The 19,422-nt window shown below is 41.5% G+C and overlaps 1 protein-coding gene across 1 annotated transcript in view; it reads left to right on the forward strand.

The window, feature by feature from the left end:
* The window catches only part of smyd3 (SET and MYND domain containing 3), a 750,592-nt gene that overhangs the window by 235,756 nt on the left and 495,414 nt on the right, over positions 1–19,422 (forward strand). The window lies entirely within an intron of this gene.

Genomic DNA, 19,422 nt, shown 5'->3' on the forward strand with positions numbered 1-19,422 from the left:
GAAATGTCGTCATGCAATGGGTATTGAATCTGTGGAATTCTCTACCACAAAAGGCAGTGAAGGGCAAATCCTTAAATATATTCAAGGATAAGGTAGATTATATTTCTCAATGCTGAAGGGATCAAGGGATGGGGGGAATGCAGGAACAGGACATGGAAGTGGATGATCAGCCATGATTGGGTTGAATGGGGAATCAGGCTTGATGGGCAGAATGGCTTGCTCCTGCTCCAACTTCTATTTTCTATGTTTCTCATAAAGTATCTGATAATACTGTTGCATGCAGATAAATCCCAGAAACGTGCACAGATCTATCCTCTTTAATCTATTAATCCCATTACAAATTACTTTATATGTAAAATTTAAATGATCGTATGCAAGTACTCGTGTGTGGGCACCAGCAGAGTGGCAAATTTGGCTGTGAGCAAGGCTCAGCTCGTTAACTGGTAACAGACCAAATTATCTTCCTGACTAACGCAGAATGTGGTTACACAACAACATTTATATAGAACATAAAACATAGAACAGTACAGCACAGAACAGGCCCTTCGGCCCACAATGTTGTGCCGACATAGTTATTCCCTCCTACCTACAGAATGCCCATATCTCTCTATTTTCCTCTCATTCATGTGCCTATCCATTCCCCTCTTAAAAGCCCCCAATGAATTTGCCTCCACCACCCTATCAGGCAATGCATTCCAGGCATCCACCAGTTTCTCAGTAAAAAAAACGTACCCCTCATGTCTGTTCTGTTCATGACTATATCTTCAACATTGATTAGTCCCAAATCGATGCTATTCCACTTGATAAGTGTTGATGCCAAAAAGTGGTTTCTTCTGACATTCAATGACAATTAATCAGTGCAAGCCTCCCAAGACTGAACTGACAGAAGATTGTCTTGACAAATTTATGCAACCCTACCTCCACCAAGGCCAGCTCCCTCTTTCGGATCAATGAAGGTGAAGCACAACAGTCAGGAAAATTAATTTGACTAACAAGGTGGCGCCAGAGCATGGCGACTCATTGCAAGCTGCTCTCTGCAGATCTGCTCATTACTTTTACTATAATCGTTCTACTCTTCTAAATTTCTGGGTGCTCTGGTTTACTCCCACATTCCAAAGACATACAGGTTAGGAAGTTGTGGGCATGCTATGTTGGCATGGCGACACTTGCGGGCTGCCCCCAGAACACTCTATGTAAAAGATGAATTTCACTTTGTGTTTCGATGTACGTGTGACTAATAAAGAAATCTTATCTTATGTCACTAAGTATTCACTTCCCTGTAGCTGTGACACTTTATTCTGTATTCTGTTATTGTTTTTACCCTATTCTGTGTAAAGAATTGATCTGTACGAACAGTATTGCAAGACAAGTTTTTCATTGTACCTCAGTACAAGTGACAATAATATACCAATAATTTCAAAATCCTGTTGACCCCTTAAAACGATGTTGGATGTGAAAAATTTGGTCATCTCTTATGACTGGTCCAATTACACCCATCCATTTTGCAGTAGATCTTACAGCTTCCGTGGATTGTGTATGTTAGCAGAAGCAAGCTATGGATTGTCTGCTGAGTTGCCCTGCAACACCACAGTTTAGCAACAGCAGCACCATACACAGTGACCTGTGCAGAATATTGGGGGCAGATCGTGTAGAAAGATTAGATTGGAAACACAACAAAGGACGGTTTGATACAATAGGTGTGGATGACCCAGCAAAGATTTAACAGCAGTCGATAATCATTGTAGTTCAGCAATTACTTTTATTGCTAGGATGGCTTCAAAGAAAAGAAAATGTTGGAAATGTTTGATATCTATGGAGAGAGAAATAGAGTTAATCTTTCAGTCTAATGTCCTGTTAGTAATCTGAAAATAAGCTTTACGTAAACAGCAGGATGTTCAGCCTCAAGCATTTTCAAACTGTCTCTGATGGTGAAAGGATGCATCAAATGAATAGAACTTAGATGTAAATGTGAGGAAACTCATTGTATGTGTGCGTGCGCATGTGTGAATCTGTGTGCGCGCGCCTGTGTTAACCACCAAGGCATATCCCAATCAGTCAATGGCAGCAGGTGCATGGAAGCACTGCCAGCTTCAGTTTTTCTTGCAACTAAACAAGCTTGATTTGGATATATTGCCATAGCTTCATTGTCACAGGTCAAAATCTTGGAACTGTCTCAACATAAACTAGAGGAGGTAGCATCTCACCACCACCTTCTGGAGAACATTTATAAGGTTTGGCCGAAAACATGGGTGGGGTTAGTGCTGAAACTCAAATCTCAGGATTTTTTTAAATGTCACTTTTATGACTGTCTGTTCATCTCTGTGCTCAAGTCTTAGTATCATGGCTCGAGACCCAGGCTAAGGAAACTTGCGTGAATATACAGTGGGACTCTGGTGCTGTCCTACAGGCATCAGTTGTCTTTGATGTTTTGTCCTTGCTACCATTGGGGTAGCAAGCAGGGTGAGTGCAGAGCATTGCAGAAGTGACCACTATTTACAACTCAAGAGGTACTCATTTTTTGTTAAAGTACTTTGAGACATCCTGAGGTGAAGAAAGTTGATAAATGAATTTATTGCACCTTGCTGTGGAATTCTAAACTTGTAAAAAGGCATGAAAAAATATGACCACAAGAAGGCAAAGATGAGGCAAAATGTACAAATTGTTTTAAGATAAGGATATTCCTTAAACTCCTGATTCTTCAATATTTAAATGAAAAACAAAACTGATAGAACAGTGGAGGAGATTGATTAGCTCCATCATAACTGTACCAATTAATCTTAATTCTCCTGCCATCTGCTTTCTTTTGAATGGGTTTAGTAATTAAGGTATAATTTGTATATTTTGACAGCTTACTCATTCAAGTTTCTTCCTTTTCTCAAAGAGAAATGATTATGCATTGCTGGGGATTCAGTTTATTGCATCAATTGGTGCAGTCTGGTCAGGAAGTATTCATGTACCACATTCAGCAATTCATAGAAACTGCACCAGAGTTAACTCCAGGAGTACTGCAACATTGTTCCCTTGTTACAGAGTAGTTGAGCTGCATGGAACAACAGCCACTGAGCCCTTAAAAGAGCATTTTGAAGGAGAGACTCAAGCAAAAAAAATTGATGCTGAGCCTTTTGAAGTGATACTAGGGCAAATGACCAAAAATTTGGTCAAAGAGGTAGGTTTTATGGAGTTCTTCATCCTTCATAAAGAGAGGTGGAGAGGTTTTGGAGGTAACAGCAGAACATAGGGCATTTACACTGAAGCCACTGCTGTCGATGATGGAGGGATTAAATGCAGGAGTGAAAACAGAATTAGAATTAGAATTGGTTTATTATTGTCACATGTACCGAGATACAGTGAAAAACATTTTGTTTGTGTGCTGTTCAGGGAGATCATGCCATACATTAGTACACTGAGGTAGTGAAAAGGCAATAGAATGCAGAATATAGTGTTACAGCTACAGAGGAAGTGAAATGACAAATAAAGTGCTAGGGCCATGATGAGGTAGATTGGGAAATCAAGAACTCACTTTTAACATATGAGAGGTCTGTTCCAGGGTCTGATAACAGTGGGATAGAAGCTGTCCTTGAGTCTGGTGATACATGCTTTCAGGCTTTTGCACCTTCTGCCTGATTGGGGGGGGGGAAGAGAGAATGACCAGGATGGGAGGGGAAACTTAACTAAAGGAACTTAACTATGTTGGAGGGCTGGAGGAAATAGTAAAGATAGGGAGGGGAAAGAAAATGGGGGATTTAAACAAGGACATCAGTTTTAAAATTGAGACATTGCTTATCTATGAGCCGTTTTAGCTCAGCACAGGACACAGGTGATGAGCAAACTGGACAGTACAGGTTAGGACATTGCCAACAGGGCTTTGGATGATCTCAATTTTATGGTCAAGGGAAGCTAGCCAGGAGTGCCACAGAATGGTCAGGTCTGAAGGTAACAAAGACATGGATGAGGGTTACAACAGCAGAGGACATAAGACTGGAAAGGTCATGGAGTTTTACAAAGGGGGGTATTAGTGATGGCACAGATTTGTCATCTGTACCTCACCTTGGTCAGATTGCAATAAGGTTCATTTTTCAAATCATTGCCAAGGAAATGGATGGAGTCAGTGCTGAGGGAACGGAATTGGCAGCTTTAATATTTACTCTCTCACAGGATGTGGATGTTGCTGATAGTGCTGGCATTTAGTGTCCATCTGTTACAGTCAGAGCAGCTATGATCTTATTAAATGATGGAGCAGGCTCGAAGGGCCACGTGGTCTTTACATATAATTGTCAATCAAGTCGAGTTTATTGTCATGTGCACAAGTATGGTGAGGTACAGGTACAATGAAAAACTTGCTTGCAGCAGCGTTACAGGCACGTAGGTTCAGACAACACACAGCACATAAATTATGCATAAATTATACCAGGCAGTGAAGGAAAAAAAAGACTGTAAAACAAGACATTAGTGCAAAAAAGACACAATCAGAGATGAGTCCATGGTGTGCAAGAGATGGTCCATAGCGTTCCACTGCTGAGTTAGGATTAGGATTGTGCAGGTAGGTTCAAGAACCTGATGGCTGTAGGAAAGTAGCTGTTCTTGAACCTGGTGGTGTGGGACTCCAGGCTTCTGTACCTCCTGCCTGACTGTAGCAGGGAGAAGATGGCACAAAGGGAAGACATGACTGCACGTATGTTCCTATCCCTAATTGCTATTGAACTCAGAACACAGTTAAGAGTCAACCACATTGGTGGGTTGTGGGTCGCAAAAAATGCTAGACCAAGTAAAGACGACAGATTCCGTCTTCGGAAGAACATTAGTGAATCAGATGAGTTTTTACAACAATCCAGTAGTTTCACATTTGGTGTTACTGAGATCAGTTTTTTAAAAAAAAATTGTAATTACTTGAATTTAGGGTCATGATGGGAATCAAACTCATGTCTCCACATGACTGATGCAGAACTTTACTGGTAGACCACAATCCTATCATATCCTTTGGAGGAACTTCCTGCACATCAGATACTGTATGTCAGACAAATAGTCTGAATGCTTAAAGGCAGTGGTGAGGGAGAAGAAGTGGGAGGCGGAGGGGGAGAGATGGGGAGATGAGGGGGAGAAGGTGAAGGAGTGAGAGATGGGTAGTTGAAGGTGGGGGGGGGGCAGGCGGTAAGAGAGGAGGGAGAACTGCTTGGAAAGATGATGGAAACTCCAGTTCGACAGTTTAGAAGGGAGGATGACTTAAAAAGGGAGATATTGTGATGAGCCCTCTAAAGTATTATTATTGCTTTAATATTTTCACGTGCACCAAGATACGGTGAAAAGCTTTTGTTTTGCGTGCCATACAGACAGATTATGCCATACATAATGACCTTTTCTCAACGTTATTCCCAGGGATAGTAGAAGAGTAACATTCAATGTGCGGAACATCCTATCATCCCCATTGATTCTCCTTGGTTCTTAAAATATCTGAACCATTTTAGTTCATTCCCAAGCAAGCTAACGTTATTAGATTGACATTGAAACCTCCTGGACTTAAAATGATCTTCCCTTCATTGAGGCATAAAGGCTGGGTTGAGTTTTATTGAAGATAGGTGTGGGTGGCTGATGTTGGCTCTGAGTCTTTGAATCAGTTGTCTCATTGCAGTGGAAAAATTACATCAGTAGCTGCACTTCCAGAAGTACTTTATTGGCTTTGAAAGACTATGGAATATCCTGAGGTTGTGAAAGGCTCTTTATAAATGCATATTTATTCATTGGTTGAAATTGTGTCCCTCTGAAAGACAGTTCAAAGATAGATATTAGTGGTAATACCCTTTTTGAAGTGAAATTTGTGTGCAGTGGATTCCTTCAGATATTAGCTCATTAATCAGCCAGTTCTATATCATGAATTTAGTTCTGAAGACCATATTATTCTTTTAACTGTCAGCACTTGATTGGAACTTCCCTTTGCCAACAAAATTACCATGCTAACAGGGTGCCGAGAACCTTTCCAGCCTCCATTTTTTAATGATTCTGGTTAGAACAAGCCACCAGTCACTAGTGGTTTTGTTCCTTTCACAGGCTTCATTATTGTTTGACTGCATTGAATTTCTTCTAACACTAGGGAAAGAATCTTTAATTGAGAGGTTTCACTTTGAACTAATTTATAATTCTGTAGTTAAGCCCCACTCTTTGACATTTTTTGGTCTCTCTATCACTGCATTGCTAAGCAAACAGGTCCATAATCTACAGTATCTCACTTTTTATTCCTCTCTTCTCTTGTCTAGGAATGGATCCACTCAATCAGTCACCTGAATGATGCAGGGATAAATTATGAAGACATGCAACTTAGAATAGTCATAGTCTTACAGCTTTGGCCCAACTCGTCCGTGCTGGCTACTGTATGTTGCCCAGTGAGCAAGTTCCATCTGCTTGTGTTTGGCCCATAAGACATAGGAGCAGAATTAGTCCATTCGGCCCATTGAGTCTGCTTCACCATTTGATCATGGCTGATTTATTTTTTCCTCTCAACTCCATTCTCCTGCCTTCTCCTGTTACCTTTGATGCCCTTACTAATCAAGAACCTATCAACCTCCACTTTAAATGTACCCAGTGACTTAGCCTCCACAGCTGTCTGTGGCAATGAATTCCACAGACTCCCCACCCTCTGGCTAAAGAAATTCCTCCTCATCTCTGTTCTAAAGGGACGTCCTTCTATTCTGAGGCTGCGCCCTCTGGTCCTAGACTCTCCCACTACTGGAAACATCCTCTCCACGTCCACTCTATCCAGGCCTTTCAATATTTGGTAGGTTTCAATGAGATCTCCTCTCATCCATCTGAACTCCAGCGAGTCCAGGCCCAGAGCCATCAAGTGCTCCTCATACATTAACCCTTTCATTTCTGGGATCTTTCTCATAAACCTCCTCTCCAATGTCAGTACATCCTTCCTCAGATATGGGGCCCAAAACTGCTCACAGTATTCCTAATGTGGTCTGACCAATGCCTTATAAAGGCTCAGCGTTACATACTTGCTTTTATATTCCAATCCTCTCGAAATGAAGGCTAACATTGCATTTACCTTCCTTACTACTGACTCAACCTGCAAGTTAACCTTTAGGGAATCCTGCACTAGGACTCCAAAGTCCCTTTGCACCTCTGGCTTCTGAATTTGGTCCCCATTTAGAAAATAGTCTACGCCTTTATTCCTTCTACCAAACTGCATGACCGTACACTTCCCTACGCTGTATTCCATCTGCCACTTCTTTGCCCATTCTTCCAACCTGTCCAAGTCCTTCTGCAAACTCCCTGCTTCCTCAACACTACCTGCCCCTCCTATCTTTGTATCATCTGCAAAGTTGGCTACAAAGCCATTGATTCCATAATCCAGTTCATTAACATATAATGTGAAAAGTAGCGGACCCAACACCAACCCCTGCAGAACACCACTAGTCACCGGCTGCCAACCAGAAAAGGCCCCCTTTATTCCCATTCTTTGCCTTCTGCCAGTCAGCCAATCTTCTATCCAGAAATCCTATCCAGAGGTCCATTGCCCTCTAAACCTCTCCTATCCATGTACAGTACTTATCAAGATGGCTTTTAAATGTTACTAATGTGCCTGCCTCAACCACTATTTCTGGCAGCTCATTCCAAATACATACCACCCTTTGTGTGAAGAAATTGCCCCTGATGTCCCTTTTAAATCTTTCGCCTCTGATCTTAAACCAATGCTGTCTCGTATTTAGCTCCCCCTCCCTGGGAAAAAGACAATGTGCTTTCACCCTCTCTATGCCCCTCATGATCTTATATACTTATATCAGGTTACCCCTCAATCTCCTACTTTCCAGGGAATAAAGTCCTAGTCTATGCAACCTCTCCTTGTAGCTCAGGCCCCCAAGTCCAGGCAACATCCTGGTAAATTTTTTCTGTACTCTTTCTAGTTTAATAACATCTTTCCTATAACAGGGTGACCAAAACTGTGCACAATATTTCAAGTATGGCCTGATCAACTTACTATATAACTGCATCAAAACTTCCTAACTCCTATACTCAATGCCCTGACCAATGGCCAGTGTGTCAAATGCCTTCTTCACCACCCTATCTACCTGAGACACTGCTTTTCAGCGAACTATGCACTTGCACTCCTAGATCCCTCTGTTCCATAACACTCCCCAGGGCCCTACCATTCACTGTATAAGTCGTACCCTAGGGAGTGTTACAGTCTTGATTATAGATTAAGGGGAGATCTAACTGAGATGTTTATGTTGATTGAAGGGACTGGTACATCTGCTAGAAGATACCATTTCCTCTGATGGTGAGCCCAGAACTCTAGGGGTTAAGTTTAAAGTTAGAGCCAGACAAGTCAAGGAGAAAGTTTGAGAAATGTTTCCATGCAAGGGGTTGGAGAGATCTGGAACTCCCTTCCTTTGACAATTGAAAATTTTGATTTTTGTTAGTCAGAGATAATAAGGTTCAAGGAACCAAACCATGTAGGTGCACAGTGCAGGTATGGGGAAGTCAATGGCAGAACAGGTTGAAGGGTTGACTGATCCAGTACTGTTCACCTTAAGTTGGCTGTTCATGGGAAGGTGTGTAAAGGTTATGTCATGGAGCAAGTAAAACATTTTTAAGGTACTTTGCACTAATAATGGTTAATTAAAACTTGAATTTTTTTATCGATTTGCTTATTTCTGGAGATTAAGTTGGAGAAGGTTGCAAAATACTGTGACCTGTCGAGAATTTAACAGCACCTTCTGGATTTGCACTTTTAACTGTGCTTGTGCATGGGCTTATTCCAGATGTTGCTGTCAGTTTCATGGTGACAGTAATGGCAGAAAAGGTAGTTTCAGCACCGTCACAATTGCAAAATTAGGGCCTTTGTTTAAAGGAAAATTGTGAATTATGTTTGGCTAGAAATCTGTTTTGTTCGCTCCACATTACACATTGACAGATTTATTGTAATCTCATTTCAGTTCATTTTCATGTTTCAACAGTCATATCCTGAATTATCAATGTAATGTCAGAAGGCACTTAATAGCAGTGTTGTCCACCAGACAGAAGAATTTGCTGACATAAAAACTATAGCTAAAAGGCTGACTGCTTAAATAAAAGTAAGGTGTCAGCAAAAAATGCTTTCTATGTTGAAGGGTGAGGGAAGGGCTGAGAACGAATAGTTAGTTTTGGTGTGGCAGAAATTAGTCAGTCCTCACTGCCCATATGCCATAATTCATTGAGGTTCTGGGAATAGATCAAACTTCCTGGGACCCAAAATGTGTCAACGAAAACAATTAACTTGAAGCAGACGAGACACTCACGTCCCTCTCAGTTAAGGGGCATATTGCTTAGGATTATTTATATTAAGAAAAGCTCTTTGGCTGGTCTGAGGAAAATATTATTATGAATATTTCTGCACAGCTTCTAATTAAATCTTGGGTAAATTCAGAGGAAGTTGGATTTAAAGTAAATCAATTTTCTTGTGTAATATGTATGTAATTAGCTCCAGACGTGTAAATTAATGCCGTCCAGCACCCTGAGAGAACAGGGAGGGAGAGCAGCACTTTGTGGGAATAGTGGAGGGTAGGCAGTACCTGAGGCAATGGTGGGGAATGGGGGCAACACCCCAACATAATGCCAGAGAAGGGGGTACCCTCTGAGGGAACAACAGGGTAAGGGGGGAAGCACTCCGAGGAGATTGCAGGGGGAAGGGAGGCAGCACCCTGTGGGAATGATAGGAAAGGGGGAAAGGACCCTGGGGGAACAGCAGTGGAGGAAGGCAGGACCCCGTGGGAACAAATGGGGGTGCAGATCAAGGAGGCAATTCTTTGTTGCCTGTCAAGCAGCATTTTACCCCCTTCATTTTCATAACCAATTAACAGAAGCATTCAGAAAGAAAGTAGAACCAAATTATGTCTAGTTTAATGTAGCATGATTTTTCTCCCTCGTTTTACTCAGACAATTAAATCTTCAACTGTTAGAGACTCCTGACCAATCATAGTGGGTTGGCAATGGTAATTTGCCAATTTGTTCATGTCAGGAAGATGAATTTTAATTGAAAACCTAAATTAAATGTAAAGCTTATCTCCAGAAAGGAAGTGTTTTAAAATGTGCTCATTGGGAACTGCTGCAAAGAAAACCCTTCACTGAATCTTGTGAGCTTTTGCGCTGAACTGGTTAGCAAATCTTCTCCAGGTCACATTCATCAAATTATAGAAAACTTACAACAGAAGTGGAGACCTTTGGTACATTGTGTCTGTGTAGTAGGGAAAAAACCACCCAGCCTTATCCTTCCTTCCAGCACTAGATCCATGGGTCTGCAGGACATGTCCAAATACTGTTTAAATGTGATGGGAGTTTCTGCCTCCTCCATTGTCCGTGTAATTTTCTTTTCCCTCGTCTCGCTGTAATCCTATCAATTAGTTTATATCTATTCCCCTTGGTTTTTGACCCTTCTGCTAAAAGGAAGAAATAGTCCTTCCTATTTACGTTTAAAAGACACTTGGACAGGTACATGGATAGAAAAGGTTTAGAAGGATATGGGCCACATGCAGGCAAATGGAACTAGCTCAGGTAGGCAACTTGTTGACATGGATGAGTTGGGCCAAAGGGCCTTTTTCTGTGTTGTATGACTCTGTGACTCAATATAGGTCTCTCATGATATTACACACTTAGTTCCCCTCAGCCACCTTAGTTCCAGAGGAAACAACCGTAGTTCATCTAATTTTTTCTTCTAGCTAAAATTTTCCAGTCTTGTATTTCTTTGCATTTCTCCAGAATACACTTTCCCATCTTTACTGCACCGAACTTTATGCTGTACTCAAGTCGTGGGCAAATTGGTGTTGTTTACAGTCCTGGCATAGCCTCCCTGCTCTTATATTCTTGGCATTGGCTAACAAAGGGAGATGTCCCATATGTCTATTTAATCACATTGACCTGCACAGCCACATTTAAAGATCTACGGACATTTTCTTCAAGATCCCTCCATACTTCCACACCACTCAATATCCTCCCAGTTATTGTAATTACCTTGCCTTATTACACCACCCCAAATGTATTACCGTATTCTTCTCTGGATTAAATTCTTGTTGTTTTTTTTATGCCCCTGGACCATCTTTGTCTTGCTGTGAAAAACTTTCTTCTTCACTGTCAATTTTTTGTATCCTCTTTTTCATACTCCCTACATTTAGGTCTGAATCATTAATGCGTTTTGAAAAAGTCAAGGGATGAAGTGCTGAGCCATGTTGAACTCCAATGATGACACCATTGCAATCACGAGATCACCCAGCAACCATTACTCTTTGCTTCTTCCCACTGATCCAATTTTGCATTTGGTCTTGGATCCCATGGACTTTCACTGTTTTAATACGGGTGCCATATGGGATCTTGTCAAAAGCCTTTCAAAATAATTGTTAAAAATCTATGTGGACTCCATCAAAAGTATGGATCTCCACAACTTTCCATGTGACATCCTCAAAGAATTCAGCCAAGTTGGTCAGACATAACTTTTTCCTAATCAAATCTCATCTTTGATTAGCCTGTGCCTTTCCAAATGAAAGTTTGTACTGTCCATTAGAAAGGATTCCAATAATGTTCCACCACCAATAAACTGAGTGGTCTGTAGTTCCTTGGTTTATCTCTTCCCTTTTCCTTGAATAACAGTACGATGTTCACAGTCTTCTAATGCTCTGGTATCTGTCTTGTAGCCAAAGGGATTAGAAAAGTTGTGGCCAGACCCTCTGCAGTTTCCTCCCTTGTTTCTTTTAACAGCCTGTGGTGTACATTTATCCATTTTCAAAGATGATAAACCCCTTAATGCTTACTCTTTTACAAAGTTTTTCCTCATCTAATATTTCAAGTTCAAGTTATACTTTATTGTCATTCACCCATAAGCTATAAAAACACATGGAGGAACGAAATGTTGTTTCCCCTAGACTCTCACAACAGAGGACATACGTAGAACAGAGGACATACAATAAATGCAGACAAATAGTGCAGAAAACAGTATATGCAGAATTAGTGCAAAACCGAGTTGGATGAAGAAAATACAGAATTCAGTGTGTTGCACTAAATGTATAAACATGTTCAGCAGCAGCCAAAGTTCTTATACGCCGTTGTGCAAACTAGGGCTTTGGACGTGGCATTTGTCTGAAACTGCTTCCAGGGTATTCAGGAATCTGACAGCTTGGGGGGAAAAAACTGTTGTACAGTCTAGTAGTTCCGGCCCGGATGCTCCGGTACTGCTTGCCAGACGGCAGTGGGACAAATAGGTCGTGGGAGGGATGAGAAGGGTCATCTATGATTCTGCAGACCTTGCATTCACACTCATTAGCCTTAAAGACAACCTTGGCATCTTCCCCCTCTTTTGTGAAGACAGTCTTGAAATATTAATTACAAACCACCTCTTCCATTTCCACATAGAAGTTACCTTTTTGCTCCCTAATAGGCCCCAATCTTACTTATTCCCTTGCCCTTTCCTCTAAAATATCTTTAAATTTTCTTGCCAACATTTTTGAAACCTCTCTTTGCTTTTCTTATTTCCCATTTAATTTCACTCCTACACTTTCTATACTCATCCAGAATCCTGCTTTTAAAACTCTTGATGTCTGACAAGCTTCACCTTTCCTCCTTATCCTATACGCTCTGCACCTTGTCATCCAGGGGCTCCAGATCTGGAAGTCCCACCCTTTGTATTTGTGGGAACATGTTTACCTTGAATCTCCTTAAATGCCTCCCTTAAGTCAATGACTGGTTTATCTTTATGTAGGCATTTCCAATGCAGTTTTTGTTAAATCACTTCTTAGTCTAGTGAAATTGCTTTTATCCTAATTTGGAAACTACTTGTATACTGGCTTGTATTCATATACTGGTTATCTTCCCTCTCCACTCAGTACTGATGCATTTTTGACCTGAAACGTCAATTCCTTTTCCCCCACAGATGCTGTTCGATCTGCTGAGTTACTCCAGCCAATTGTTTGTTGCTTTATTTGTATTTTATATTTGACTTTTTCCATACCTATGCTAAGTCTAATTGGACTATGACCACCAACACAAAAATGCGCTCGCACTGATACTCTCCCCAGTTACGTTTCCTGAAATGAAACCCAAAATTACATCCTAGATAACACTCCATCCTCCCACCACCTCCCCCCTCCACCCCCCATCCCCCAACCACCTCTTGTTGGGCTGGTTTCATACAGGCTCAATAAATTCTCCTAAATACACTTTAGGAATTCTCTGTTCTCTATACCTTCCACACAAACTCTACCCCAGTTAATATTAGGGGACTGTTATAGCCCTTTGTTATTCTGCATTTCTCAGAAATCTGATATTCATTTGCTCTTCTATCTTTCTTTGACTATTTTGAGATCAGAGATTTTTTATATAAGATTATAAAAGGCATAGGTAGGGTAGGTAGTCAAACTCCTTTTCCTTTGACAGAGATATTAAAACCAAGAGGGCATAGGATTAAGGTGAGAGGAAGGAGTTTTAAAGGGGATCTGAGGGGTAAGTTGTTTACACAGAGAGTGTTTGATATCTGGAATTCGCTGCCAGAGGAGGTGGTGGAATCAGATACAATCACTACGTTTAAGAGGCATTTACACAGGCACTTAAATAGGCAAGGCATAGAAGGATACAGTCCTAATGTGGGCAAATTGCATTTGGGTAGATGGACAAAAGGGTCAACATGGATGTTGTAAGCCAAAGGGCCTGATTCTGTACTGTACAACTCTATAATCTGTGGTGTATAGTGCAAGAATGTGAATGCTTCTTTGTTGCACTTTAGTTTAATCTATAAAGTCTCATTCGATGATCCTCTTAACACCCCTCCTCACAGCTCTGATTGTTTCACTAACCAGTTTCACCAGCCGCACTCTCTAACTGGGAACGTTAGGTGTCCAGTCATGCTCCTCTTTGATCCACATTTCCATCATATCTATAATAGTATATCCAAGTGAGGCTGCATGGTGGTGCAAGGGCATTGCTACTTCTGCATAACTCCAGTGACCTGGGTTCGATCCCGATAGTGCTGTCTGTTTGCAGTTTGCATGTTCTCGTGTGACCGCTTGGGCTTCCTCCGGGTCCTCTGGTTTCCTCCCACATCCTAAAGACATGTGCGTAGGTAAATTAGTTGGCCACTGTGAATTGTCCCTGGTGTGTAGATAGGTGGCAGGAAAACTTGGGGCGGGGAGAGTTGATTGCAGGAAATTGAATTGGGGAATGGGACTGATGGTAATGCCCAGGAGCCAGAAGGAGCACAATGGGCCAAGTGGCCTCCTCCTACATTGTAAGAAAATATGAAATAAAATTTGTCTACTAGTGCCCTCAGCTCATCTGATTTCTCCACAATATATCCATTTAGCACAGCCAAACTCCTCCTTTACCCTTCTCTACCTTTTGATTTCTCTGCCCTCTGTTCTCCCTTTTGAATACTTTCTCAGCTTCAGTTGACCAGTTGGGAATGAACCTGGGGATAGTTTTGTGTTGCCACACCTTTACTAATCTTTCACCCCATGCTGGGTATGAAGGAGTTGGACCTGTTGAACATTTTGTAAATTTAACAGGTTGCCTAGTAAAGATCAACATAACTAATTTTAAATTGAAGTTGCACATCTTGTTTGTTGTCGAAACGATGCTTTGCTTCAGATTAATAATATTATTAAGGTTGTTTATTTCTGGAAGTGTTGAGATTACTCAGTGTGAATGTGCTATTTGAGGAAGCACATTTCTCAGACTGTCTAGATGTTGATGATCCAAGCTTCAGACACAGGATTATTCCTATCGTAAAATGATTTAAACATTCAGCAAAGATAATTGCTTATCACACTGCAGGATGCAAGGTATCTGCAGTGCTGGATCTTTTCAGAATGCTGAAGTCAGGACTGTAAGAAGACTGATGTTAAATCAGACAGGTGACTTTTTTAAGCAACAAACAAGAAGCTGAAGGAACTCAGTGGGTCAGGCTGCTGAATGTCCAAATGAAGGGTCTCGACCTGAAGCCTTGACTGTCCGCTTCCCCCCACAGATGCTGCCTGACCCACTGAGTTCCTCCAGCATTCTTGTTTGTTGCTCCGGTTTCCAGTATCTATAGTCTCTTGTGTCCCCAGGTGATATCTTTTACCCCCTGCATCCTGAAATCAGTTACTTTGTGAGCCACATTCTGGGAAATTTGAAGTGGATACCTTGCTCTTCATTTGTCTGTACACAATCACGTCATGGTAAACCTCTTTCTCTCACTCACTAGGATGACTTGAAACAGTTATAAGAATCAGAGTCAGATTGGTCACAAATTCTTGACATCATGCTGGATCCTCAGGTTATTGATTTTTCATTACAGATTCCCTCACCATCATTTACCCTTCAGTTCTCCACACAGCTTGAATTTGTTTCTAAAAATTAAATAGAATTTACTGCTGAGAAACAGTCAACAGGTATTGATGGTTCTTTTGGTCCCCTTGAGCCTCCTACCACTTGTCACTTCATTGCGATTTGAGGCTACTTGTCAAAAGAACGGCCTCTTTGTGATCTCCCCAGGTCACACCATGTTGCTTCAGTGTTGGCCACTCTGTTCTTTCAGCTGACCAGCACCCCCTTGTGCACTGTTTTCCAAGGATACCTAATCTTGGTTCCATTCCCTTTTGCCAACCCAAACTCCAGTCTTGCCTGTTCAGCTTTAGGTTCAAGGATTCTGCCATTTTGCAAAGAAGAATCATGGAAATGTACCAGATGGTTGGATGATATCAAGTCTATGCAGGCTCTTTCAAAGAGCTACCTCATTGGTCTCAACCCCTGCTCTTTCAGGAACAGGAGCAATCTCAAAGCACTGCAGCAATCGTGAGGGACCAAGTTAAAGTAAAAAGAACTGAAAATCTGAAATAAAAAAAAGATAAAACTCAAAATACTCAGCAGGTCAAACAGCACCTACAGTTTTTTTTGACCTTCATTTACTGCTAAATTCACTGCCATTTCCAGGAAGTTCCGCTGGTCTCTCTGACAGGATTTCCATCTGTCTCTTTTGCCTTGTTCCCCCTTGATGGATTCTGCTTCCCTTTTTGCCTTTCATAAGGTACTGAGCCAAAAGTTGCTTCCACAGCCACTTCTCTTTCCTCTCTGGCTCCAACTTGTCCTAAGTGGATTCCAACAGAAATTCCCCTGTTTATGATTAGGATCTACCTAGGATCACTGGTATGTTCAAGATCTCCAACATTTCTCAAGACACTGTTCATGGAGATCCACTCTTAAGTCAAGTAAAATCGAGTTTATTGTCATATGCATAAGTACAGTGAGATACAGGTACAATGCAAAACTTGCTTGCAGCAGCATCACAGGCACGTAGGTACAGACAACACACAGAACACAAGTTGTACATAAATTATAGATAAATTATACTAGACAGTGAAGAAAAGAAAAAAAAGACTATGCAAAACAATTACATTAGTGCAAAAAAACCACAGAGACAAGTCCATTGTAGGTCAAGAGGTGGTCCGTGGTGTTCCATTGCTGAGGTAGGATTAAGGTTGTGCAGGTCAGTCAAGGAGCCTGATGGTTGTAGGAAAGGAGCTGTTTCTGAACCTGGCGGTGTGGGACTTCAGGCTTCTGTACTCCCTGACTGACGGTAGCAGCGAGAAGAGGGCATGACCCAATTGGTGGGGATTCTTGATGACAGATGCCACCTTCTTAAGGCAGTGCCTCCTGTAGATGCTGTCAATGGTGGGGAGGGCTGTGCCCTGTGATGGAGCGGGCTGTGTCCACAATTCTCTGCAGCCTCTTGCGTGCTTGTGTGTTGGAATTGCTGTACTTTATGCAACCAGTCAGGATACTTTCATCAGTGCGTCTGTAGAAGTTTGTTAGATAGCATGTGCATGATCTTGACCCAGAATCTATCAGACATACTGAGTATTTCCAGCTTTTTTTAATATTTTTATTATGATGATGCATCAAATGGCTTCATTCTGTGGTGTAAGGTTCCATAATATTGGGCTGCATACTGGCCTCCCTTCACCTAGTTGATCATTTTTTTAAGACGTGGGCTTGAATTTTAAAAAAAAAGCAAAATGTACTTTTTTAAATAAATTAGCAATAGTGAAGCTTTGAGGGAAGAAAAAGTGACATTGTTTACACAGTCTCTGCCTTACAGCAAGTCCATGATTTGGAGCCATTGACCCGATAAGATAATTGTCTTTCATTTGCAACTCTGCTAATGCATAGAAAGTGATTAAAGTACCCAAGCAAGACAGCTTCAATTCCCTCTCTCTTTTAATAGTACAAGCTTTTAATAAAGAGCTGTGTAGTCTGATCTTCTTATACATAATTCATAACCATGTAGTTCTAAGATTCCATTTGACATGTTTGATTCACTGGAATATAATATTCCATTTTTAAAAATATTTTTATTAATGCATGTTCATGGTAAGGTAAATTTGAATTTAATGAGAACCTTCTAATTTGTAAGAGAACGTCAGTCACTCTGTGATCGGAGGTCTACCACTGGAAACTTTAAAAGCTGCCCATACTCTTACACAGCCTTCAATTCCAATGTGGAGATATGAAGGAGTCCTGCATCTAAATTTAAAAAGGCTCAAAAAATCTCTGCAAGAAATTGCAGAGAGTTTTGAAGGCAGCCTAGTCTATCAGCCTCCCCTCCATTGACACTGGCTACACTTCCTGCTGCCTTGGGAAAGCAGCCAACATAATCAAGGACCCCTCCCACCCCAGTCATTCTCTCTTCTCCCCCTCCCATCGGGCAGAAGATACAAAAGCCTGACAGCATAGACCACCAGCTTCTATCCCACTGTTATCAGACTCTTGACCGCACCTCTCATACGCTAAAAGATGAACTCTTGATCTCCCAATCTACCCTGTCGTAGCCCTTGCACTTTATTTGTCTACCTGCACTGCACTTTCTCTGTAACTGCAACACCATTTTCTGCATTCTGTTTACTTCTTACTCCCTCAATATACTTATGTATGGCATGATCTACCTGGATGGTACGCAAAACAAAAGCTTATCACTGTATCTTGGTACGTGTGACAATAATAAACCGATTCCAATTCCCTTTTGCCGTACTTGGGCTGTGTAATAAATGGCTTCCTGGAATCTCTTTGCACATTTCTGCACAAATTTCAGAGCTTCCAGCTTTCTAATCGAAAGCGATACAGGCATCGATGCTTAAATCCAAATCCAAATCCATATCCACCACTTTAGGAATAAAAAAACTTAGAAGTACAGCTCCTCAAGCCTGCTTCACTATTCAGTCAGCTTGTAGTTGATTGTTGACCTTGTTCAATTCATCACCTGGTCCTGCTATCTCTTAATTTCCTGAGTGCTTGAAAATAAATGACCTGGGAATACTTAACTTTGGCCTTTGTAACCTTTGCCTGCAACTGATCTTGCTTGAGGTCCCTTAATATTACTGGGTCCATTTCATAGGAGAGTTGGAAACAGAAGCAAGCATTGCACCATGAACACCTCCACTGTGATTCAGAGTCTCAGAGTTGTACAGCACAGCCATTGTGCCCACCATGTCCATGTCGCCCTTTTTGTCTGTCTACACTAATTCCATTTGCATGCATCAGATCCGTATCCTTCTATGCCTTGCCTATCTGAGTGCCTCTCTAAATATCTCTTAAATACAGGGGATTGTATCTGATTCCACCTCCTCCTCTGGCAGTGAGCTCCAGATATATAAAAAAAACCTTCCACCCAAAAACCCTTTAAACCTCCTTCCTCTCACCATGCCGCCTTGTTTTCGATGTCCCTACCATGGGGAAAAATATTCTAAGTGTCCTACCTCTGCCTCTTATAATTTTATATACCTCTATTGAGTCACCCCTCAGCTGCCTTCGCTGCAGGGAAAACAAGCCCAGTCTACCCAATCTCTCCCCATAACTAAAGTCCTCCAATCCAGGCAACAGCCTGGTGAATCTCCTCTGCACTATCTCCAGTGCAACTACATCCATCCTATAGTGTGGCAACCAGAACTGCACACAATACTCCAAGTGTGGTCTAATCAGTAGGGTTGCAACATAGCGTCCCAACTTTGCCTTGACCTATGAAGGCCATATGCCTCCTTCACCACTCCATCTACCTGTATTGCTACTTTAAGGGAACTATGGGTTTGAACCCCAAGAGCCCTCTGCTCATCACCATTCCTTTGTACGCTACCATTTATGGTATATGTCCTACCCCTATTTGACTTTTCAAAAGATGACATCTTGCACTTGTCAGGATTAAATTCCATCTGCCAATGTTCCACCCAACTCTCCATCAGGGCTATATCCTGCTGTAGCCTTAGATAACCTTCCTTGCTATCCACATCATCACCAACTTTTGTGTCATCCTCAAACTTACTAATCATAACTCCTACATTCATCTCCAAGTTGTTGATATATATCATAAATAATAAAGGTCCCTGTGAACCACCACTGGTCACAGACTTGCAATCAGAAAAACATTCTTTCACCACCACC

This window comes from Pristis pectinata, chromosome 3, assembly GCF_009764475.1.
Source record: "Pristis pectinata isolate sPriPec2 chromosome 3, sPriPec2.1.pri, whole genome shotgun sequence".
Classification (NCBI taxonomy): Eukaryota; Metazoa; Chordata; class Chondrichthyes; order Rhinopristiformes; family Pristidae; genus Pristis; species Pristis pectinata.